Here is a 25522-nt window from a genome sequence, read left to right as displayed (position 1 = left end):
TATATATATATATATATATATATATATATATATATATATATATATATATATATATATACACAATGCAGTACTACAGGGCAATAAGAAAGAATGAAATATGGCCATTTGTAGGAAAATGGATGGACCTCGAGGGTGTCATGCTAAGCAAAATAAGTCAAGCAGAGAAGGACATACCATATGTTTGCACTCGTAGGTCTAACAGGAGAAGCCTAACAGAGGACCATAGGGAGCGGAAGCGGGAGAGGGAGTTGGGGAGAGAGAGGGACACAAACCATGAGAGATTATTGAATACTGAAAGAGAACTGAGGACTGAAGGGGGAGGGGGAGGGGGGAAAGGGGGTGATGGTCATGGAGGGGGGGCACTTGTGAGGAGAAGCACTGGGTGTTATATGGAAACCAATTTGACAATAAACTATTATAAAAATAAATAAATAAATTAAAAAAATGAAATTACAGGCAGGGTGGGACATCATGAAGCAAACCCAGAAAGCAGATCAGACACACCAACCTTCACATGTAGAACAGCGCTTAGACTCGGGACTCTAAGGTCTTTAGAGGTCTTTGTATCAAAGGGTCTGTAAGATATCCTCCAGTTGTATATAACTATGGTGGTGGTCTTTAAGATTCGTCTTCACCTATTACCCTAAGATAAATTTGAAAAACATTGCACCTAGTCACACATTTTTCTATATAAATTTAAATAATTGCAAAGGACATAATATACAGTATATGTATTGATATTTTTGAAATCAGACTATTATATCATTCATTTACATGTTCCCAATGGAGTATCACATGGATATCAACTCTCACCCCATATTTTAAAAAAATACATGAACAGGCTCTTGCATTCTGATGTTTTCTTTCCTTGAATTTGTATTTTCATTCTATTTTCTCCACAGAATTTTAACTAAATGTGACTCTATATCTTCTTCTTGAAAGTTCTGTATAGATTCTGTATTGATTACTCTAGTATTTTTCTCTACAACCAAACAGGTATACAGATAGAAGTTTTGATTCATTTATTTCATTTGGCATACATCTCTAAGTTCACTAAAGAGGTTTTGCTATAAAAATGCTGCATAACAAATAGCCCCGGAATCTCAGGGGACACAGTAACAAATATTTGTTTTTCTTACTCCAGAGCTTCTGGAAGCTCAAGCAGCAGGTCATCTGAACTTGGCTCTAGATCTCGGTTGGTTTAGTTCTGCTTTCCATCCTTCTTTAGCAAGGACCACAGCTGCCATTTTCTTATCAAGATGGATGACAAGTTCAAGACAAACCACACAAGCACATTTAAAATCTTTACTTGTATCACATCTGCTAAGATTCCATTTGTCAAACCAAGTCATGTGGTCAAGTTCACCATCAATGGAGTAGGGAAATGTACACCTTTTACTGCAAGGTTAATGCGTGAAGCACTGAGAACATAAATCCAATTGATCATTTAAGATTTGAAAACTTTCTTTTGGTTGAATTACCATTATAATTATTGAAAACAAATATCAAAACAACAAAAATATAATTTATGGAAAATAATTGTTAAGTATAAATAATATTTTTTACGGGAAACACATCTCTTAGTGATATGAAATTTTAAAAGATATATCCTGTATCTGCATAAATATTATAAACACCAAAACATCAAGACTCAGTATTAATTTCTTAACTAATTTTCATTTTTATAGACAAAAGCATTGAGAAACTTTCTTTACATAACTATAGCTATCAAGAGATTTGTATAGCAATGTACTCAATTCTTTAACTCTTTGTTATATACCACAAATCACATGGTGATCTACCACTGAAAACTAATTTTAGTTTGCACTCATAGGTCTAACAGGAAAACAGGAGAAACCTAATGGAGGACCAAGGGGAGGGGAAGAGGGAAGGAGAGTTGGGGAGAGAGGGGGATGCAAAACTTGAGAGACTATTGAATACTGAAAATGAACTGAGGGTTGAAGGGGGAGGGGGAGGGGGGAAAAGAGGTGGTGGTGATGGAGGAGGGCACTTGTGGGGAGAGCACTGGGTGTTGTATGGAAACCAGTTTGACAATAAACTATTTTTAAAAAACTAATTTTAATGACAACGTAATTTGTCTTCCTTCAATTTTGCTGAAAGCAAAGAATAGGAAACCATGTCTTTTGCAAAATCTTTTATTACACAGTCATTCTATTTATTTACTTTTTCAGTTTCTAGGATGTACACAGAAGAGATTTTATCAGGACCTGTCAAGGGACTATAAATTATATCTGGTTATTCCTGATACTCTCATTTATGGTCACCTTGTTTAACACAGCATACTCAAAAAGGGATGGAGAAATACACTATAGCTCATTTTATCTCAACTGTGCTAAGGCAATGTTTTGTGAGAGGATGCTTTTACTTTATAATTAAACTTGTAGCAGTAGATAAGCTATTTTCATATAACCTGATGATAATGCCAGCCCTAACATTAAACCATCACCAAATCAGAGTTACTTTCTATCCAGATCATCTAACTTCATTTTTTGATTCAAATAAACATGTTAATATAGGACCCTAGGACTCCTATCTCAATTTGGAATATAACAAGAGTCTAGAGCATCTTGATCCTATTTTCTTCAGAGATCAATTTTAAAAGCTTTGAGTTGACATCCTAGATTTATGAATATTGTCTAATTGAATGGTATCATCCAATGGTATATGAAAATGGTGACTTAAATTTTTGGAAATCACACTTTGGGTGTATGGAAGATGACGCTCCCAAGTATAAGGAGGATTTAAGCCATGATATGAAGAATAAAACAGTCAGTGAGCAGAGAAATGTAGATACTCTTCCCAACAGAAACCCATCCAACTCAGTTATAGGACTGGGCATGTGCCCGTCCACATTAACAGAAAGGGACAACCCAAATCCCACTGGGAAAAGAAACAGTGGCTCTGTGAATACAAAGAGTATGCAGGAATTTTGCTAAGCCTCAATTGGCAGTGTAAAACTCCAATTATCTTACCAGAACATGGCTGTCTTTCATCCCTTCCTTATTTTCACACCTTCTTGGCCTTCCAGAGCTCCATCCAAAAGAAGAGAAACTGGAATGATTGACAGCTGGTGAGAAGGATGAGACAGTAGAGGGTTTCAAGCTCTGAAGGACCAAAAAGGAGTATGGAGAGAGTCAGACTTCTGAGAAGAGAGGCTCCCTTGAGGCTGTGAGCAAGCTAGTTAAAAGTGGATGAAAGACGCTGATCATTGTTTCCTGTGCCTGCTGGCCACCTGCATGTCCTCTTTGGAGAAGTATCTATTCAGGTCTTCTTCCCATTTCTTCACTGGATTATTCACTTTTTGTGTATGGAGTTTAGTGAGCTCCTTGTATATTTTGGATACTAGCCCTTTAGGGAGAGGAAGGGGGAAAGAGAGCTGGGGAGAGAGAGGGACACAAATCATGAGAAACTATTGAATACTGAAAACGAACAGTGGACTGAAAGGGGAAGGGGAGGAAGGGAAGAGGGTGATGGTCATGGTGGGGGGCACTTGTGGGGAGAAGCACTGGGTGTTATGTGGAAACCAATTTGACAATAAACTATTAAATTAAAAAAAATTGGATGAAAGAAAGTAAAGCTGAAACCCACCTCCTCTTCAGCTCTCCAGTTTTGGAGGCTTTGTAGGTCAATGATGGAACTTTACATGAGTCTCCTCCCTCTGCTGGACTTTGCTGTCCTGCCCATCAAATATTCATGGCTTTGCAGATACACTCACCTGTATGTTCTGCCTACAACATAAATGTGATTTGGAAAAAGAAGAAAAGTTCCAATGATGTTTGAAATTTTCACTTTTCTAGGGGGAGAAGGAGAGTGGCCTGCCACCCATGGGAACTACCTGAGGTCCAACGACAGGCCACAGGGCCAGTCAGATTCCTGGATGAGGTAAGCCTCTGAAAGGAAGCAAAATACGCACCTGTTAAGCATCCCAAAATGCATGGCTTCCACTCTGCACAACTGGGTGAATCCTTCACATCCCATTCACATCCAAGGTACCACATCTTAGAATGAGACAGTCCCTCAAGGTTGCTTATCTTTACATATGATTATCTCCATGCACCAAAAGAAGCCCAGAGACTTTCCCAGAATCCTATAGTTAGGAAGAGATGAAAATTCAAGTCACCTGTCTCTCAGCTCAAAGAGACAAGCACCAAGACTACAAAGTAGACATGTGTCATTTTGCACAATATGGAGAAATATTACATTTGAACTTCATCACTCTATCATACAAAAACTGAGAGATTTGAAGATCTAATTGGCTTTATTATAAACAATTCATGAAGTGGGCAGCATTCCATCTGGCAAGTAAAGAGATGCTCTGAGAACTTGAATTAAGTGGAAGGTTTTATAGGAAGGAGGGTGGGGCAAGAAGTTATTAGGGGAAAAAAAGAAAGGACTGCTCCGGGCAAGGCCACCTTTCCTTAGGGATAAGGGCAGAGAGTTTTATCATGTAGATCACCTCACCTTCCTTTGTGGGATGGACAGCCCACGTGACAGATTACTTCACTGATCCTAACCCCCAAAATTCCTGACTGACCCATTGAGACTGCATTTCTGGGGAAGGCTGAAATCGAATGTAGGGAGGTGGGTGGTAGCCAGGGTGGCTCAGTCAGCCAAGTGTCTGACTTCAGCTCAGGTCATGATCTCACATGATCTCTCTCCTGAGTTCCAGCCCCACGTTGGGCTCTGTGCTGACAGCTTGGAGCCTGGAGCCTGCTTTGTATTCTGTGTCTCCCTATCTCTTTCTCTGCCCCTTTCCCACTTGCTCCCTCTCTGTGTCTCTCAAAAATAAATAAACACTTAAAAAAAGAAGAAGAAGAAAGAAGAAAGAAAGAAAGAAACTGCAGGGGGGGGGGTAAGTATTAAGCCCTGGTTTGGGGACATGGCATAAGTGATGCCATCTTGGACCTGTGGTTCTCTTTTTGATAATTCCTTCAGCAATTTTCCCCCTTCTTTTTTTTCTTTCTCTCTTTTTTTTATTGAAGGAATATAATCCTGCTATGAGTTTTCTATTTATAAAAATTAAATATTTTTACTCCTATTATCCTATTTTACATAGCTGAGCATGAGATTCAGGACTCATGGGATCTTAGCTTAATGCACAAAGAAACTGATCACCGCATTACCATCAATCATTATCACCAGTCCCGGGTGGCAGAATCCTAAGATGACTCTGCAGTGACATTTGCTCTAAGTCCTGCCCTTTGTGAGCAGGTAGAGCCTGTGAATGTGACGAGAGATTGCTCTCATGATTAAGTTCTGTTATACGGCAGAGTAAACTTTAAGAAAGGGAGATGGTCCAGATGGACTTCACTTAATTAAGTGAGTTCTTTAAAAGCAGAGAGCTATCTCTGGCTGATGGCAGAGGAAGTCAGCAACTCAAACATCTGAAGGATCCAACATGCCACTGTTGGCTTGGAGATGGAGGAGGCTGTGTGAAAAGACCCTATAAGCAACTTCCAGTTGCTGAGGGGGAGCTCCTGCCAATAGCCAACAAGAAAACAAGATCTCAGTCCTATGACCACAAAGAACTGGATTCTACCAAAAACCTGAATAAACGTGGAGACTGATTTTTTTTCCCCAGGGCCTCCAGGTACAAATGTGCGTGTGAGCCCCTGAGCAGAGATTCGAACCATGCCTCCCGGGACTTCTGACCCACAGAACTATGAGTGAATAAGTAGGCATCGTTTTCAACTTCTAAGTTTGCGGTAATTCATTATGCAGTAACAGACAACAGTAACAATATCCCTGTCTTAGATTTTTTAAAAAAGTATATTCACACAAATATAATAAGATCAAGGGAAAACAATTTCAAGAACTTTGTTTCTACTGGTAATTCAATGACTGGACATGAACTTATACACCCTGGATGTGCTAGAATCAGCTTAGGGAAGGAGTTATCTATTGAGAAAACACAGTTGCTTTTTTAAAAAAAAAAATAATTTAATGTTTATTTAGAGACAGAGAGACAGAGAACAAGCAGGGGAGGGGCAGAGCAAGAAAGAGACACAGGATCTGGAGCAGGTTCCAGGCTCTGAGCTGTCAGCACAGAGCCAGACACAAGGTTCAGACTCACCAGTGGTGAGATCATGACCTGAGCCAAAGTCTAACCCTCAACCAACTGAACCACCCAGGTTCCCCAGGAAAATACAGTCACCTTCAAATAGTACACTAACAATCATCCCTTCTGATTCTTGCATTTACAAATATTGAACTTTTGAGGGGAGAAGGAAAGCTTCAAAAAGGAGTAGTAAATCCTTCTAGAGCCAAAGAGGACAAAGGAACGGATTTTTTCTGTGTATCACATTTGCATTTGGAACACAGGGGTCACTAGGAATATTCACAGTTGTCATGTGTACATCCAAAGTTCACATACCATGTCTTCAAAAGGTGCTGTTACTAAAAAGGAAAGTTAAACATGGAAAAACAAAACAAAAAAGAAGATGCCAGGCATACAGTTTTAGCAGCTGGGCAGTGAATAATAGGGAGAAGGGTGAGTATCTCCTGAAAAATATCTTTAACTGTCGTTACTGGGACAGTAAACCCAACTAACTGTAAAAACATGCCTCTGACGGAAATGGCTTTGTGAAATGATTCTCTAGGAAATGTGAAACTTTATAAATTCGTTCCATCAGGAGAGAATTTAAAACCACTCATCCATTGCCAATTTACAGATAATGAGAGATGAAGGTCTGTATCAGTAATAACAGATATCCTGCTAAGGTCAACATGCTTTCAGGAAGGCTGTGCAAAATAGGAGCCCAGCAGCAGCTCCCCAACCCTGAAACCTCCTAGCAGTAGGGAGTTTGCTGCCTCGCGAGGCAGGCTACAGCAGCAGCAGCGGAAATTTACTTGGGAGGCTGAGGAGCCCTCCAAAACCTTCGTTCTAATCTTCAGTGGTCTTCACTTCCTTCCACTAGAGCGATCTAGTTATAAAACACCAGCAGAGCTGTATGTCTTTATGCCATATTTGTTATATTTCTCTTTGGATGTGGTTTAGGAGCAAAACTACATCATGGTACATTGAAAGAATGTAATCAATACATCATGCATATTGAATGAATATTACAAGTTAAACTTTTGTAAGTGTTTCCTGATTCATGTCCCCTTACCAGGAAGACAGTTTCTCTGCCTGCACCAAATATATTATGCCTAAAAAGAGAGCAGGGCAAATGTTGTATCAGCAAGCGAGATGCCACGATGGTGGGGAGCCCATGCCCAACCAGAGAGAAAGGAAGCCCACCCAGTCAGTTCTGGAAGACTCAGGCATTTCATTGCACCTTGCAGGTGAGGAGGCTCTGGGGGAAAGCTGGCTCTGTAATAAGAGAAATAAAGAAGTGAGCTTTTCTTTCATTTGAATATGGTATAAGCAAATCTTGAACCCTCTCATACAAAGGTTTGATAGTAGATTGAACAGAGAGGGAAGTGGAGGAAGAATGGAGTCACCAACGGTCCACAGCAGTAGAGTTAGAATGAACTCTACTTAGAAGCCTGAGATGCAGGCTTCTTAGGGCCAGGATTAGTGTCCCATTTGTCCACCTTGACCAACTAGTCCTGCTTGCCTGGGAATTTTCTGGTTTTGGCACCGTGTCTCGGGAGAGCCCTGAGTCTTACGTGAATCCATCTCTGTAGATATCAGTTTGCAACTGTGCATTATGAGTAAAACAGTAGGAAATGTAAGACAGAGAAATTTAATTAGAGTAGAGGCCCATTGGACACAGATTTTAATAAGGTGGCATCACTAACCTTATCTTCAAAAGAACGTACAAGCTTAACACTCCTGAGTGGATACTCTTTGTTTTTCTATTTCTATTTTTATTTTTTATAGTTTATTGTCAAGTTGATTTCCATATAACACCCAATGCTCATCCCAGCAAATGCCCTCTTCCCCGCCCCCATCAATCCTGTTTGTTCTCAGTATTTAAGAGTCTCTTATGGTTTGCCTCCCTCCCTCTCCTTAACTATTTTCCCTTCCCCCTCACCCATGGTCCTCTGTTAAGTTTCTCCTATTCCACACATGAGTGAAAACATATGGTATTTGTCTTTCTCTGCCTGCCTTATGCCAAGTGGATACTCATTTAAACTGCCTTTTGAGAAGCGCTCACTGGCAGAGTTTGGGCATAAGGTCTGATTTCTTAAGCCAAAAAAAAGGTCTTAAATTCACCTATATTGTCCTGACAAGTCCTTAAGATAACACTCATTCTTTACATTAATTGCACCAGGATAACATACACATCTGTTCATTTGTATTTGTTTTAGCTGCTGCAGGACACCAGAAACATCCAGAACAGTGGAGACCAGCAGGCTGGAATCACATGAAGGCACTGGCCGCAAACACGTCACTGCCATGAACTACCTGGGCAGGAGGGAAACGTGGGATGAAGGGTCAGCCTACCATGGGTCCTGTCAGCATCCTGTCTGCCTGCGGGGAGGGAGAGCAGACGGAGGGTAGATAATGAAAGGAGGTAATGTCTACTGCCTCCAGCTAAACACTTGAGTTTCTAGAATGGATCAATAATGTGCTTTTCTCCCATCATCCAAAACCAATAATAAACGTACTGAAGGCATCACTGCAAATGATGACTAGTTTTAGGGAAATGTGTCCTGCTTCAATGAGTCACATTAATGCAAATGCCATGTTGAAAGGGTCAATATATATTAATAAGGAGCTTGTTATTAACTAAGTTCATTTGAACTTTAGACCCATACTCAGGATTAGTTTCTCTGTTTTCACCTCCCAGTCCCCTGGGAGATGAGATCACTAAAAGTAAATGGTATCAAACTGTATGAATAATCAAAAAAAGAACCATTAACTTCCAGGAAAAATATGTTTTTTGTAAATGTATTTTATACATATTGCCAGTACATACATATTTTTTAGAAACAAGAGATATGCTCACCAGCTACAGTCTTGGCCTCTGATGCAGTGAGCCCCAGGACCTTGTAGATGAAGGACATAGTGGACTGATGGTCTCTCCCTGGAGGAAAAATGCAAAGCACTGTAAAGAACACATGTCTTTTCTATATCAAGGATGAGGAGGAGAGGGGCTGCGGGCACAACCTCAGATCAGAAGGGAGAAATAAAAATTGAAAGGATGGCCACAAGGTTAAACCCTGCTAACACTGTCCCCTGCCCACCACGCACTTTCAGTCCAGAAGACTCTGAGGAGACATTTCCTGGCAGTGCTCCACCCAGATCCCCTAAGTCTTCCTAATTGGTAAGCATGCCCCTCCCCCACCTCTGCATCCCCCACTCCTAACAGTTGTCATCTGGGGACCTCTTCAGAAATTGCCCATGAGCTACTGGAGCTGCACTGTCACAAAATAAAGAAAGAAGGCCAGAGGCTCCCAGGGTTTATCTCCTCCCAATTCTGACCATGGCCAGTGATGGACAAGTAGACAGATATGAAAGTCTAGCTCCCTCCTTGAGGGTGAACACATTCTGCTGTGTGGTTTACACCCCAGAACCTCTCAGAATTAAGTTGAAGCAGGATTTCCCCTGACATTACACCTTTGCTTGGCTTCCCATACCCTTCTCCTCCTTCTCCTGGGAGAAGTTCCTTGTACATGAATCCTTCTGTTGAGGTCTGTTTCTGAAGACCCAGGACTTCATTCCAATGTTTCTTTTTGGACAAAGGGAATCCAAAGTTAAATGTTATAAGCCTACATAAGCCTTAGTGGCATTTCCGATGGAAATGCTGATTGAATTTTGTGTGCAAAATTTGGGACCTGAGAAGAGAAACCAGACATAGCCAATAAGCCAGCTACTACCTTCCATGTAGAATTAAAGTTCTGTATCATTCATAATTATTAAGGGGAAAATATCAATCCAAATCATAAGGTGACAAAAGAACCAATCATCTACAAAGGTGAACTCAAGGTCCAAAGTTAGGCTCAGAGAAGGAAAGTGTCAGCCTTAACCTTTCTTCAATAACATTGAACACATCAAATGTTATTGTCATACCCAAGAATATAGGCCCTTTTTGCTCCTGGTGCTGTCCAAAGGTGGCAATATTCAATGGGAAAATCATGGGGTGAGCTGGAATCAAAACCCTTGCTGTACACCAGCAACAAACAACTCAAATTTGAAATTCAATAAGAAATACAATCACATTACACCCAATAAAATGACATATGTAGGTATAAATCTAACAAAATATGTACTACCTATGCAGAAAAGTTATGAAACCCTAATCAAAGAAATGAGAGAGTATCTAAATAAATGGAGAGAGATTCATATTCATGCATTGAAAGAATCAATTATTGGTATTGGTAAAAAGAATACAGCTATAAATCTCTGGGAAAGAATATTGAGTACAGAAATAGATCTACACAAATATTACCATACCATGAGGAGGAATGAATAGGCGAAGCACAGGAATTTTTAGGGTGGTGGAACTATTCTGTAAGATACTGTAATGGTGGATACATGACTCCATGCATTCATCAAAATCCACGGAAATTGACAGCACAAAGAGTTTAATGCATGTAAATGTTAAAAATTATTTGCGAGGTCAAGAGAATCCTAGAATGGAAAGCAAAATATAGTGAAATAGCCTGAATGTATTTACAAATGTAAGAAATAACTTCATTCAAGGGGTTGGAGGAAAAAGATGTTGACCTAAGCGTCTTTGGAAATGAGTAGAGTGGGTAAAACTAAAGGCAAATAGAGAAAGAGAGAGATACATACATACATACACACACACACACACACACACACACACACACACACACTGTACTCTAGTTAATAAATTAGTTTCCCATAGGAATAATGAGTTAACAATTCTGATGCTGCATACATATATACTGGAATTGAACAATTAAGTAAACGGATGGCAGATGGGTAACCAGTTTCTCACTGTTGGTGTGAGAAGTCACAATTAAGATTAGAAAGGAGGCTAGAATGATCCATGTAGTAAGAGAACACAGTTGGAAACACCAGTATGAGCTTATTTTTAACTTCATATTGTTACATATGTGACAACTTCCAGTTTGTTTCCTATAGAAATATGTGTGGGCATACATAAAGAGACGGGTTAGTAAATACACAGACATCTTGCTCTGTCAACGTAGAAGACCTGGCAATGACACTCCAAGAGCAACTAGCCCACTCAGCACACAGATCCTGGTTTCTAATATCATTCTCAATAAAAAGGTACCAGGGATCCTTGGAAAAATGGGTGTTTCTGGGCCTAGGGCAGAGAATATACAAGATGAGCCTAGAGTGCTTTGCATTGTCAGAAAGTAAGGCAGGACCTACACGGTGATGGAAGAGTGTCAAAGGGACACAGGAGTCAACTGAAAGAGCTCCTACTAGCCAACACTGGGACAGTTTGAGCAACAAAATTAGGTAGCATTGGATTATAACCCCAAGTATGAAATAACTGTCCTTTGAAAAAATGATTTTATTATCCTTTGAAAGCAAAGGAGAAGGTTTTCCCAGATAAATAAAAGCTGAGGGAATTCATCACCCCTAGACCTACCTTTAATGGTAAAGGAAGTCCTGCAAGTTGAAATGAAAAAACAGTAAATACCAAAACAAAAACTTAGGAAAATTAAAGCTCATTGGTAAAGATAAATATATAGGCAAACACAGAATACTATAATACTGAAATGGTGGTCCATAATGTACTGTATTTAAAAATCCTTAAATGCTTATTTATTTTTGAAAGACAGAGACAGGGTGCAAGTTGGGAAGGACAGAGAGAGACGGAGACACAAAATCTGAAGCAGGCTCTAGGCTCTAGGCTGTCAGCAGAGAGTCTGATGCAGGGCTTGAACTCATGAACCATGGGATCACAGCCTGGCTGAAGTCAGACACTTCACTGACTGAGCCACTCAGGCGTCCCTTATAAAGCACTTTTAAGTCCATCTGGTACAGGATCTAAAAAACAAAAGCATAAAAAATAACTATGACTGTAAAACTATGTTAATAGACACACAATATATAAAGATGTAATTTGTGACATCAATAACTTAAGTTGTCATCAGCCTAAATTGATTGTTAACACTATAAGATGTTTTACATATGCCCCATGGTAACCACAAAGAAAATACTTATCAAAAATACAGAAAAGGAAATAAAAAAGAAATCAAAGCATGTCAATACCAAAAAAAAAAATCAATGGAACCTAAAGGAAGGTAGCAAGAGAAAAAAGAGGAAAAAAGTAGCTACAAGACAGACAGAAAACAATAACAAGTCCTGCCCTATCAGTAATTACTTTAAATGTAAATGGATTAAAATACTCAATCAAAAGAAAGAATGGCTCAGTGTAAGCAAACAAACAAGGTGAAACTCGATGCCATCTTCAAGAGACTCACATTAGATGTAAAGCCACAAAGGCTGGAGCTGAGAAGATGGAAAAGGTTTCCTGTGCAGATGGCCAGCTTACATTAGGCAAAATAGACTTTAAGTCAAAAAAAAGTCACAAGAGGGGAGCCTGGGTGGCTCAGTCAGTTAAGCGTCCAGCTTCGGCTCAGGTCATGATCTCATGGTTCTTGGGTTCGAGCTCTGCGTCGGGCTCTGTGCTGACAGGTAGCTCAGAGCCTGGAGCCTGCTTCAGAATCTGTGTTTCCCTCTTGCTCTGACCCTCCCCTGCCCACAGTGTCTCTGTCTCTCAAAAACAAATAAAAACCATAAAAAAAATTTAAATAAATAAATAAATAGTCACAAGAGACAAAAAACAGGGACATTCTATCATTATAAAAGGACCAAATGTCCCCCAAAATAGCAAATATCAATATATATGCACCTAACATCTGAGATCCCAAACACATGAAGGAAATTCAGGAGATTTTCCTACCCCACCTTCAATAACAGAGAGAAAACCCACAGAGGCGGCCAGTAAGGAAACAAATGACTTGAACAATCCTCACTGGATCTACGGTGTAAACAGAACAGCCCACGTACCACCAGCAGGGCACTCATTCCTCTCAGACACACACACAACAGTCTCCAGAGAGATCACATGTTGGGCCATAAAACAAGTCTTAACAAATGTAAGAAGATTGAAATCATACCAAGTATCTTTCCAACCACAAAGGAATGAAACTGGAAATGAGTAGCAGTAGGAAAATTGGAAATTTCACAAATATGTGGAAATGAAACAACACATTCTTGAACAACCGATGGGTTAAAGAAGAAGTCACAAAGGAAATTAGAAGCTATCCAAGACAAATAAAAACAAAAACACAACGTACCATCACTTCTGGAATACAACAAAAGCAGATAAGAAAAAGAAATAAAATGTAATAAAATTGGAAACTAAGAAGTAAAATGATCTGTTCTTAGATTGTCCAGGCTGTAACAGATGAACCTTGAAGTCATTGATGAACCCTGAAGTCATTGCACTAAGAGAAATAAGCCAATCACAAAAAGACAAACACTATATGATTCTACTCACATAAAGTACCTAGAATAGTCAAATTCATAGAAAATGAAAGTCAAATGGTAGTTGTAGGAGCTGCAGAGAGAGAGAAAAATGAGGAATTGTTGCTTAATGGTATAAAGATTCGGTCATGCAAGTTGGGAGCCTGGGTGGCTCAGTCGGTTAAGCCTCACGGTTTGTGGACCTGAGCCCTGCAGTGGGTTCTGTGCTGACAGCTCAGAGCCTGGAGCCTGCTTTGGATTCTGTCTCCCTCTCTCTCTGACCCTCCCCTGCTCACGCTCTCTCTCTCTCAAAAATAAATGAAACATTAAAAACAATTTTTTTAACTTTTACATAAGAGCTTTTTTCATAATTATATCCTATAGTTGCAAAATCAAAAATCATTGAGCTCATGTATCATTTTATTTCATGTGGCTGTTGGGCAACATGAATGCCATGCTTCCCTTCCATCACCACCTTAGTTAGTAGCTCTGGTCTCCTCGCACATTCTTATTAGGTGTATCCTGCTAGTAAGCCACTTGTGCTGAGTACTCTCCACTTGCTGTGCCCCAGCTCTTGTCCACAGTTCCCTGCCCTGCCCTGCCCTTGACCCCAGAAGGCTGACCTTGGTAGAATGTATCAACCAGGCTCTTTTTCCCTCTGGCTTCTGTTGGCAAATGGAGGTACCATCAAGCAACCGAAGGGCAGGGGAGAGAAGTTACATATTTTATCCCTGGCTCCCTCCCAGCTAGAAAATACCTTGACGAATGTCTGCATTTTTCCACCCAAAAGTGCACCTCCTGTCAAACAGCCCCTCTCTGATGGTCATAGGTCCTGCTGAGTTTCCATCACCATGCCCACCCCTTGTCCGTCATAGAAGGCAACGACTTCCCACTGACTTGGGCATTCGTGTCTCAACATCCCTTGTGGGTGCCACCTTTCATGCTATCTACACTTTTGTAAATACTCACTTTCTCATTAAACTCTCCTAAATTACATTTGCATATGCCACCTGTCTCCTTGTAGGATCCTGACCAATCCACCACTGTTAGGATAAAGCAGGCACAGAGCCACCCCAACAAAGTACTGAGTTGTGAGCAAGAACTTTGTCCTATATTCATGGAGCAGGCACTGCGTGGGAACTGAGAGCTCTCTCCACATTGCAAACCGAGCTCCCCCAGGTCTCCATCACGTCCTTTCCAGTCTGCATTATGAACATTTGTGCTAGAAAGAAACGTCTGTATTGTGAAATCCTGCAACAAAGGGCTGAGTCTGCGTCAAGGAAGGAAGGTTCCAATGTCAGAGAAGACTGACAGTGACGAGAGACGAGGGCTTGCTGGAGGAAGGTGGTGTCAGGGTAGGTCAGAACCAATCATAAGGTGTTCATTTGGGCTGTTCTGGTTTCTGGCCCTAAGAAGACAGTTCCGAGCAGGTGACACTTACAGCAATAGGGGAGCAGAAGGTGATTAAACTTCCTTAAACCGACAAAGAAAATTACATTTCCCACCAGATCTTGCGTCTGCCTTGGACCAGAGCAGCCAGTTGTCCGGCCCCTTGAGATGCAGACAGAGAAGAGTTATCTTAAGAATATACAGTTACCTGGGTGTCGAGGGCTCCCTCGTGCTTCTCTCCAACTACCAAGCCTCAGCTAAGCCACAACAGAGGAACGGGAGAGAGGTAACCTGTACCAAGCCTCCTACCATGTACAGAGCGCTTTGCACACATTGTCTCCTTCAGGACGATTCTCCGCATAACCCGACAGGATGGCCGTAGATATGGGAGCCCTCCTGGCCTCCTGACGAAACAGAAGTCAAGAGGCAAAGCCACCCTACTTAATATTCCAGGGTCGTAGAATAGCGTCCTGCCTTTTCTAATCCATTTATCAAGACAGAGCTGGGGGGTTTGGAAAGGGGAGAAGGGAGGGTAGGTGTGAGTGGGTGAGGCACAGGAGATGCGTAGGGTGGTGAAGCCTTCATTCTGTACGAAACTGTAATGGTGGGTATATGTCTGTATGCATTTGTCAGAGCGCATAGAACTATACAACACAGAGAGTGAACCTTCGTGTAACTATGGATTATAGTTAATAGTAATGTGTCAATGTTGGTTCATTGAGGGTAACGAATGGACCACACTCACACAGTACGTTAGTAATAGGGAAACTGTGCACGGGAGGGGGTGAGGGGAAGGGTTGAACAACGAGTATACGGAACTCTGTGTACTATCTGTGTAATTATTCCATAAATCTAGAACTGTCCTAAAACATAAAGTCTATTCTCTAGGAAAAAATATAATCATCATAATCCCACACACTGTGCACCTGCCCTTCTCATTGCCTTGTAGTGCATCTGGCCTTTCTCCCAAAGGAGAAACAGGCTATGTGTGACTTTGTAATTGAGATAATGGCTGATGTATGCACGCCAGACATGAGGGGTGATCCAGCATCCACACGTTCAGCCGCAACTGAGGGTCACAGGATGCTCAGAACCCCACAGTGAAAAGTGGGAGGAAACCTCCTGCTCCACACATCTCTGAATTAACGCTGAAGGTCATAATGACGGACTCCTCCCTGAAAACACTGACAGCAGGAGGCAGGAACCAGGAAGGGCTGTGACATGCTCCTGCACCTATGTTTCCTTTTGGTTTTTAATTTATATGTGCTTCATTCATGAGGGAATATTTCTGAGGTAGGGAGGTGATAACTGGGTCCAGACTCCCATAATGTAACAGTTATTATGGTATTTAAAAAACCCTTAAGAGTTTAAGAGCCAGACCTGCATCTGGATTTTTCAAGATATTCCAGGAACCCAAGGTGTCCAGTTACTTAAAAGAGACTTGTGTTGCTTTGGGTTCTCACCAGGGCAGAGCTGAGACTGGGGTGCAGTCAGGTTATCAGAGGCATGACCCCAGGAAGTACAGGTGAGGGGTGAGGAGGGACAGAAAAGGAAGGAAAATCGATAAAGGCAGGATAAAAGGGCTTATCACTGGCAACTGGTTGCTGACAACAAAAAACGTCCATAGACTATCAGAAAGAATCAGATAAGACCACTCATGGCGGCGCAAGACCACTCCGCAATCAGGACTAGACACAAAGATAAGGACACTGTGTAATCATTAAAATAATCAAATATCCCCTTTTTTTCTGACATAAGTGAGTCTTTATCAAAAACACCCCAAACTCTGCTTGGCTGGTCCTGTCTGTTAGATAAAAATTATTAAGAGATAAAAATTATTAAAATACAGAGTCATCTAATTGCCCTGAGTCCTCAATACAGCCCTCAATTCGGGGCTGGGGGGACACAACCAACTTGCTTCTTACAATCCTTTTCAAAATCACCCAAGGCAGTCCACACCCTTAGATACAGAAGTCTCCTTAACTCTCTCATAGTTGCCCTGGTTGGTGTTTTCCCTGTTGGAGCAAACTAATCAACTTCACCTAGACTTTGAAAGGGTCCCATGGTCTTTAGCTGACAGATATTGACACCAATAACAGATGAATTCCCTAATTCCCACTGTGTGCAGCTGGGATTCAATCCCACTGTGGACGCTACAGAACCTCATAGGACACATCTCAGAATTCATTGTGCCCGAAAATGAAAGGGACCAGGGAGTTCATGGTTGACTCCCATTCTCCTTTACTTGAGAGTCATCCCTGGGGCATTAACTCGCTGCATTTTGGGACTGTGCCTGCATGAGGTCAGGCAGCCTCCCAGGGAATCCCAGGGACAGCAAAACAGACACGCATCTAGAGCTGTGCTCTGCAGTGCGTTCTGGGGATGCTGATGAAGCCTGTGGAACTGTCCATCAGAGGTGTGCTGACACCAAGTGGTCAGGAGGATGGGGTGCAGGGGGCTGCACTGCTAGTGAGAATCTCCGTTTTACAGATGCAGAAACTGAGACTCAGGTTAGAAATGCTGAAATGGGGGTGCCTGGGAGGCTCAGTTGGTTTCAGCTCAGGTCATCATCTCATGTTTAGTGAGTTCAAGCCCCTCGTCAGGCTCTGCACTGACAGCATGGAGCCTGTTTGGGATTCCCTTTCTCCCTCTCTCTCTGTTCCTCCCCTGCTTGTGCTCGCGTGCACTCTCTTTCTCTCAAAATAAATAAATAACCTTAAAAAAATCAAATGTTGAACTGGGGTCAGATGGCCTCTCTCTCAGTGTTAAAAAAACAACATTGCTAATTTTTTTTTCCAGAGACACATTTCTGCTCATCTCCCCTGGGTGCGCTTCTATGATCTTGTAAACAAGAAAGAAATGTGTTAAGTCCCCCTTCTCACTTTATCAGATTGCAGAATGGGGGCTGGGAGGTTATCTGCTACTACAGACCATCTTAAGGAATGTGCAAATCCCTCTGCAGAGAGATCTGGAAACTCCTGCTACTTATGAAGCCCTTTTTTTTCCTCCAGAGGAAATTTTATGGGAAACCTGTAGCAGAGATGAGGTCCGGAGCCTCCCTACTTCATGTCCTCAGTCAGTTGGTGGGTCCCCTCCAAGAATGCCCAAACTCCACAGAGCATAGATGTAAAACAAAAACAGAGAGGGAGGCAAAGCATAAGAGACTCTTGAATACAGAGAACAAACTGGAGGTTACTGGGGGGGGGGGGGGGGGGGGGGGGGGGGAGGGGCTAAATGGGGGATGGGCATCAAGAAGGGCACTTGTTGGGATGAGCCCAGGGAGTCATATGTAAGTGACGAATCCCTGGGTCTACTCCTGAAACCAACCCTCCACTTTATGTTAACTACCTTAAATTTTTAAATAAGTAATTTTTTTAATGTTTACTTATTTTTGAGAGAGAGAGACAGAGCATAAGTGGAGGAGGAGCAGAGAGAGAGGGAGACACAGAATCCAAAGCAGGCTCCAGGCCCTGAGCTGTCAGCACAGAGCCTGACATGGGGCTCGAACCCATGAACCGTGAGATCATGACCTGAGCCGAAGTCAGACACTCAACCAACTGAGCCACCCAGGTGCTCCAAAATAAATAATCTTTTAAAAGAAGGAAGTAAATCAAAAACAAAAGACAGGGGTGTCTAGGTGGTTCAGTTGGTTAAACTTCGACTTCAGCTCAGGTCATGATCTCATGGTTTGTACTTCGAGCCCCACTTTAGTACATGGAGCCTGCCTGGGAATCTCTCTCCCTCTCCTCTCTCTGCTCCTTCCCCACTCTGTAAGTAAATAAATAAATAAGCAAGTAAATAAAAAATAAATAAACAAAACTAAAAGAAAAAGATGTATTTGTCCGGGAACTGAGCAGAGGAGGGCTATAAAAAGTTACAGAGAAAGGCAAAGAAAGAATCCCTCTACATCTGAGTGCCAGGCTTAGGGAAATGCAGAGCCAGCAATGATTGCTGTGCAATGCAGGGAGGTGTCTCATTCCCACTGTGGTAGATTACATTTTGGGGGACAATTTTTTATACCTCCCTATATTGACACCCTTTCCCATCTGACTTTGCGGTGCCCCTGTGTAAGCATAGTAAGTGCATTTCCCCACCCCTTGACTTTAGGATCAGCTATGAAACTTGCTTTGGCCAGTGGGATCTTAGGAGATGGAACACAAAGCTAGCTCTTGCTGGGGGGCTCTCCCTCTCATGTTTCTGCCACTGTCATGACAAAGGTGTGCCTCGGTGGGCTGCTGGTGCAGAGAAGATGAGACACACTGCCTGAGACTCATGGACTTGAGTGAGAACTGGAGTTCCCTAGCCATCATAGTCAAAGCCTGATGGGTCAGCCACACCCCGCTTGGATTAGACAACCTCCAGCTGACTCACAATGCATAAACAAGTCATGCTGAGATCCACAGAGGCATACAGCTGACCCACAAATGCATGAGCCGAAAAACGCTTTCTGTTGTTTGCCACTGAGATTTGTTTGGCATTGCTTGTTACACAGTGATAGCTGACTGATGCACTCACATGTTTCTTGCTCCAAAAACCTCAGGGAATTTTCAAAGTCAAGAAGACTAATCAATTCATGGACAATCAAGGGCACCTGCAGAGCTAAATTATTTAGGTATTATGTTTCTCTTCTCATGGAAGGGAGGGCAGGACAGTGCTGGCAACAACTGTGGAAAAGGCATGTCTCTAGGTAAGATAATATGCACACATTCCTCCTATGTATTTGACTTGGCCTAACTCTCCTTACCTTGAAAAAGCAATGCTTTTTCCTAGATGTTAGAAGCATTCTAAAAGATTCTGAGAAACTTTCAACCAATCCTGGGAATCAGCAAAAAATCTTCTCTAGAAAAGTAAACACTCTGAGTCCACAAACTTTAGACTCTTTTACACACACACACACACACACACACACACACACCATGCAATACCTTTCAAACCTAAACATTTCTAACATTTTGCATGGTGCAGGGATAAAAAACACATTCTCATCAATAAAAAGAATTCTTTTATAACAAATTTATCTTCTTCAACATATGAAAACTCATGTTTTTGGGGCACCTGGGTTGGGCATCCAACCTCGACTCAGGTCATGATCTCACAGTCTGTGAGTTTGAGCCCACATTGGGTTCTGTGCTAACAGCTCAGAGCCTGGAACCTGCTTCAGATTCTGTGTGTGTGTGTGTGTGTGTGTGTGTGTGTCTGCCCCTCCTCCATTCACCCTCTGACTTTCTTCCTCTCTCAAAAATAAATATTAAAAATTTTTAATGAAAAAGAAATAAAAAAATTAAAATCATGTTTCTGAACCAATAACCAAAAGTGTGTCTTGGGTACATTTAAAACAACTTCCCCCTGATTTTTAAATGTTGGCTGACCCTTAACGATTTTAGAAGGTTAAAATGGTATAGGCCTCACAACTGTCAGCAACTCTGTTATTAGGGGGGACAAATTGTATAATTCAAACATTTCAGCCCAAGATCTTATCTCCTTTTCGTGACAGCTGGTTCCAGGCAAGCTTGGGCAAAGTAGCCACAGCATTTATTGCTTCCCTAAGCCGGGCATCAGGGCTGTCACCTCTGAGAGAGACACGGTTGTTCCCAGAACTGACATTCCAACCCTGACAACCTTTTTCTTTCTCACTAGGGGAGTCAGGCAGATGTGAACCCGGACTGCTCACCTCCGGCCACAGCCCTGGCCCCATGCCCCCACCACCAGGCATCAGAGACTCCTTTCCAGCCGCCGAGGATGAGCATGTGTCTCAGGTAATCCGGGAAGAGAGTGTCCCCTGTGCCTCCCATATGATGAATTGGGACTTTTCTAAGCAGCAATCTGAAGGGCTCTTCTAACTTTTAGGATGATTTTATTTGGTCTGCTAAGGCATAAATAAGACACACAGACCTCCTGAAAGTATGAAAGTGCTCTTTTTTGCATGTTTACAGAGTCTGTGCACGAGCCCCTCCCGCAGCGGCACCCCAGCTTTCGGTGTACTGGAATCTGAACTTTCCCCATTAACAGGTCTTCCCTCTGACCCCCAACGGCCTCAGCTCATCCCTCCCATGGCCCCTTGTCCAGGCCTCAGCCCATGCCTGGGTCTGTCCATCCCTCTCCCTACCACGCTGACCTCAGGGCAGGGTGAGCAAGGTCAGGGAGTCTCGGAAAGGAGCAGGGCACAGCAACATGCTCTGTTCAGAGCTTATCCGTGAAGCTTCTCACGGCCAGGAGCAAGAACATCTTGTCCCACTGACACAATCCTTATCTTGTCTGACAGAAATATCCCATTTTAAGAGACTAGAACCAGCAGGGCAGAAAATGAGAAAGATACCAAACCCAGATTGTCAGGGAAAGCATTTATCAGAAGCCAATAAAACACACCGACCCCTCAGATACAGGGTCAGGACACAGGCATTGTTGCGCTTTGTAAAACTGAGGTCATTCCCTGATCTGAGCCAAGCTGGCTCCCCAGGCCCAACACACAGTGCCCTGGGGACAAGGGCAGATCCCCGCCTCACCTGGGAGTGGCCCAAAGTGGTGCTGCTCAGAGCGCCATCTGGTGGCTCCTTGGTGACGGGCCAGCATGCGGAGCTTAAACACCCGCAAAACCTCCACAAGGATTCAGAAAAGTCAGAACTTCACTCGTCTTTAGTGTTTTTCTCCCATCTGCTCTGTCTTGTTTAATTGTCCAGATTTTCCTGGTCCTGGTGATGGGCATGGTGAGAGAAAAAACTCTGCCAAACCTCAGGTCCATTTGAAATAAAGTAATTTACCCGTTCTCTTTCCTGGGGCGAATTGGACCTCCGAGCAGCCAGACCTACCCTGGAACATGCCAGAATGAAAATATACTGCTGCCAAATTATTCCTTAGCCATTGGCACAGCTTGGGGTTCTCTTTTTTCCTTTTCCATACTTTTTTCAAATACATGAGAGCAAACCTCTCCTTATAGCTAATGCTCATCATGGGTTAAAACACCAGGAGGAGACAAGATCCAGCTCTCCTCAAAAATCTTCCTGTGAACCCGAGGAGACGGGGCTGGGGGAGGGGGTAACTGAACAGTCAGGCCGCTGAAGACAGATGTCTCAGAGAGGATTAGGGTGCTGTGAGGGCGTGCTCTAACAGCTCAACTGGGTACAGGAAATGACTATTCCCAGGTAAAAATATTCACTAAGCCCCTGCCATGATAATCCTGATCATGCCAGAAAAATCACTGCAGACAAAGCGGATATGGAACATTCTGCAGCATAAGAGAAAATTCTAGAGCATCATAAGCAAAACAGGCCATCAGGGTATTGTAAACACTTGCAGAATACTTTTTTGAGATAGTAGCCTATGTTTTCCTCCCTAGAGTTCACGCAGGTAGTCTTTGTAATTCTTCTCCACGGAGTATTTTTTACAGAGCGGGACACAGAGGGATCTTGAGGTCAGAAGCTTGTCCTCCCCCAGGGCTCTGTAATGGCTCCCTGACAAAGAGGTACGAGGTGTCCCAGATGTGGAGTGGAGAGAGAGAAGTGAGGCGGGAGTGCAGGACAGGGCTGGGAATATCCATGAGTCCACATCTACAATGTTGGGAATGTCTGAGTCATGGGGAAGGCACTCGGAGGCAGGTGAGCAGGGTGGTGGGGTGGGGGTGGGGGTCATAAGACCTCAAGGGGATACTAGCATTGGGGAGGCTAGACCCAGGGACCCAAACTCAGAGCCTCACCAAAGATTCTGGGGTTCCAGGCTGAACCTGAACAAGCCCAGTAGGCTAGGACAATGCATGTCTCAGCATTAACCAGTGTGACCCATGACTTATGATTGGAGAGGCCCTCGCCTTTCACTTTACCCTTGGGAATGACCCCAGGACCCTGACACAACCCCAGGATACAGAGATGTTCACGGTAACACCTAAAGTGAAATCTCCAGTCAACCCAGTGGGATGGGGCTCAGAATTAGAAAATAGGGAAGGTGGGGCCCCTGGGTGGCTCAAGTCATGATCTCATGGTTTGTGGGTTCGAGCCCCGCTGTGTTGACAGCTCAGAGCCTGGAGCCTGCTTCGGATTCTGTGTCTCCCTCTCTCTGTTCCTCCCTGGCTTGCACTCTGTCTCTCTGTCTCTCAAAAATAATAAGTAAAGATTTTTTTTTTTTAAAGAAAAGAAGGAAGGTGATCCTCCCTGCCCCCTCTGGTTAAAGACTCAGATTCATACCACTTCAAACACACCGACAGGAAGCAACTTCGCAGGAACCTGACACCAGAATTAGAGACCCAGGAGGAAGTCTCAAATGGAGACTGAAGGCAAAGACTCCGAAGTATGGAATTCAGCTCCAAGCATTTAAAGCCCAGAGGCACACACAGTGCGCGCAGTGGACCTGGACAGGCCTGGTGCTTGACTACAGTGGGGAGGGGGACCCTCAGACCGTTAGCGAGGGCAGCCTGGAGGCACAGATCAGACCTGTGGTTGCAGCAACAGTGCTCTGTGGGGCCACCTTGTCTCTTGAGAGCTCAGTGATGCTGGCCAGAGCGTTCTCTCCCACAAGCTGTAGCAAGGACGGTGAGTTCCTGGGGCCCCACAGCCAGGCGCTGCCCTCGTAAGAAACCCAGGAGAACTGGCAGGGTCGCTGACCTGTCAGTCTTCGTCCCTTTCCAGACAAGCCTGGAGACAGTGATTTTCTTTCCCTCGGATACAAATTGTATTACTCCATCCTCCTTAAGACTTAGATCTATAGTCAGGTTTATCCTCCAAAAGCAATTACATGGTTGTCAAAACTCATCAAGCTGAACACTTAAGATTGGTGCATTTTATTGTATATTAAATAGCCCTCGACTTAAAACACACACACACACACACACACACACACACACACACATACTTGCTATGGGCATCTTTAAAATCTGGAAACAGACAAATATATATGTCATCAAAGACACCTTCAGTCTGTAAAAATACTTCTACACTTTAGGACACTAGCAGTTGGATTAGGTTAATGAACACTGAATATATATATAATATTCTCATTCTTGGTGTAGGTTCCATCATTCTGAATGCTAGGAATTACCTGGGTAGGACAGAGCAGAGGAGCAGCCCACGACACAGTGCTGGGTGGGTAGCGGGCATACAGTTGGGGTTATCATGGAGGTTTTTAAGAACTGGATTGGGACAGAAAAGATCTAAGCTCATTTCCCACTCACTGTGCTCCCTTGAGCCAGTTTATTTCCCCTCCCTGGGCATTAGATGTTCAAACGTAAAAGAGTTAAGATGCATAAGGTGATCTCTGTATGTTAAATTTTATGATCGATTCTACATTTCATCTATCATGGCGGACTCGCGTGACTTGCATGAGATACATGAGTGAGGCATCGTATAAGTGACCATTCCTAAGAAGATGGTGCTATTCCAAGTTTCTGAATGGAAGATCAAGGCCACGTAGCAACTTGAAAATGAAGGGCTTTAGGACTTCCACACCACTGAAGAAAAATGCATAGGCTAGATTTCCATGTTGCCAAGGGGAAATCACCACCACTGCTTTTTTACAGACTCCTTAGACTGGCCAAGGACCAGAGCAGACCTGCGCCCTTTTCTTACCAATGGAACTTACCCGCCACCCCACAGGTGTGGGGTTCTGGAGCAAACCAGGGCCAAGTAGCTGACTGCCTGTGTCTTAAGAGGGTCCAAAAGTCTCCTGGCAAACATCAGCAGCTAGGCAAGGGCTGCTTTCATAGCCCAGCAAAATTAGAACGCAGCCTAAGCACCAAATCACAGCCCCATCCCCAGCCTGTGCTGCGTTAGGCTAAACTTGGCCCAGATAAGGTTATCCCACAGAGAGTGTTTTTTAAAGATAAAAAGACAACAAACCCACTGCAGTGCAACACCAGCAGATTCTATCCAAGGCTGACCAACAGGCCCTGCACTGCAGACCCCAGCGTGATTCCAAATGTCAAGAGCGCCACCTGCTGCCCAAGCCTGGGAAACGTCTGGTGTGTCCGTGTCTTCCCATCTGTTCAGCAACAGCAAACAGAAAGTGCTCAAACTGATGTGCTGCCTAGGACCTGAAAGTCCTCTCCCAGATCTGTGAGCTGTTTGTATGTTTACATGATGACCTACAAACTTCATGCAAACTCATGCCGGGTCATCGGACGACAAAATCACCCAAATGGATGCTTTATTTTGCATTCGTGAGGATAGTGTTAGGAAGTTATTTGCGCCGGGTGCTACTGGTTTAACTATGGCATGTTCATGGAACAGGACAGTGGTGGACTAACTTCTCAAGGAAGTATTTATACTAAGTAAAGGCCAAGGACTCAGCTTGGAGCTCCATAGTGATTGTAGAAAAGTGGGGGTGAAGGAGGACTCATCACAGGGTTCACAATGGTATAAGCACATCTAACTCAAAAGAATGTAGACAGAACAGTTAGGACCATATGTGCAGAGCAGAAGGCAATTTAGTAGAAGCAAAACATCATAAGGCGACCTTGCTTCTCCTAAGAGCTCCCCGTGCACCATGGATGTGGGCAACGAGCTCCCCGGTGCACAGCTCCTGCTGAGAATGGTCCCCACCATCTCACCGTGCAGGCCAGTGAGGGGAACTTGACCTTGGCAACTTTGGTCTGCAGCAGGGGACATGGTGGAGAAATGCCCAACAAAAAGGAGGCACTCTCACGGTGAGACAGCTCTCTCTGCGGAGAGGAAGACCTGCAAGGGACCCTCACCTAGTGAGGTTATGCAAATGAGACTGGTCTGATCTGTGAGGATAAGCAACAAGGGAAAATGACCGAAGGAA

Source organism: Suricata suricatta, chromosome 5, assembly GCF_006229205.1.
Source record: "Suricata suricatta isolate VVHF042 chromosome 5, meerkat_22Aug2017_6uvM2_HiC, whole genome shotgun sequence".
Taxonomy (NCBI): domain Eukaryota; kingdom Metazoa; phylum Chordata; class Mammalia; order Carnivora; family Herpestidae; genus Suricata; species Suricata suricatta.
This window is presented reverse-complemented; position numbering follows the sequence as displayed.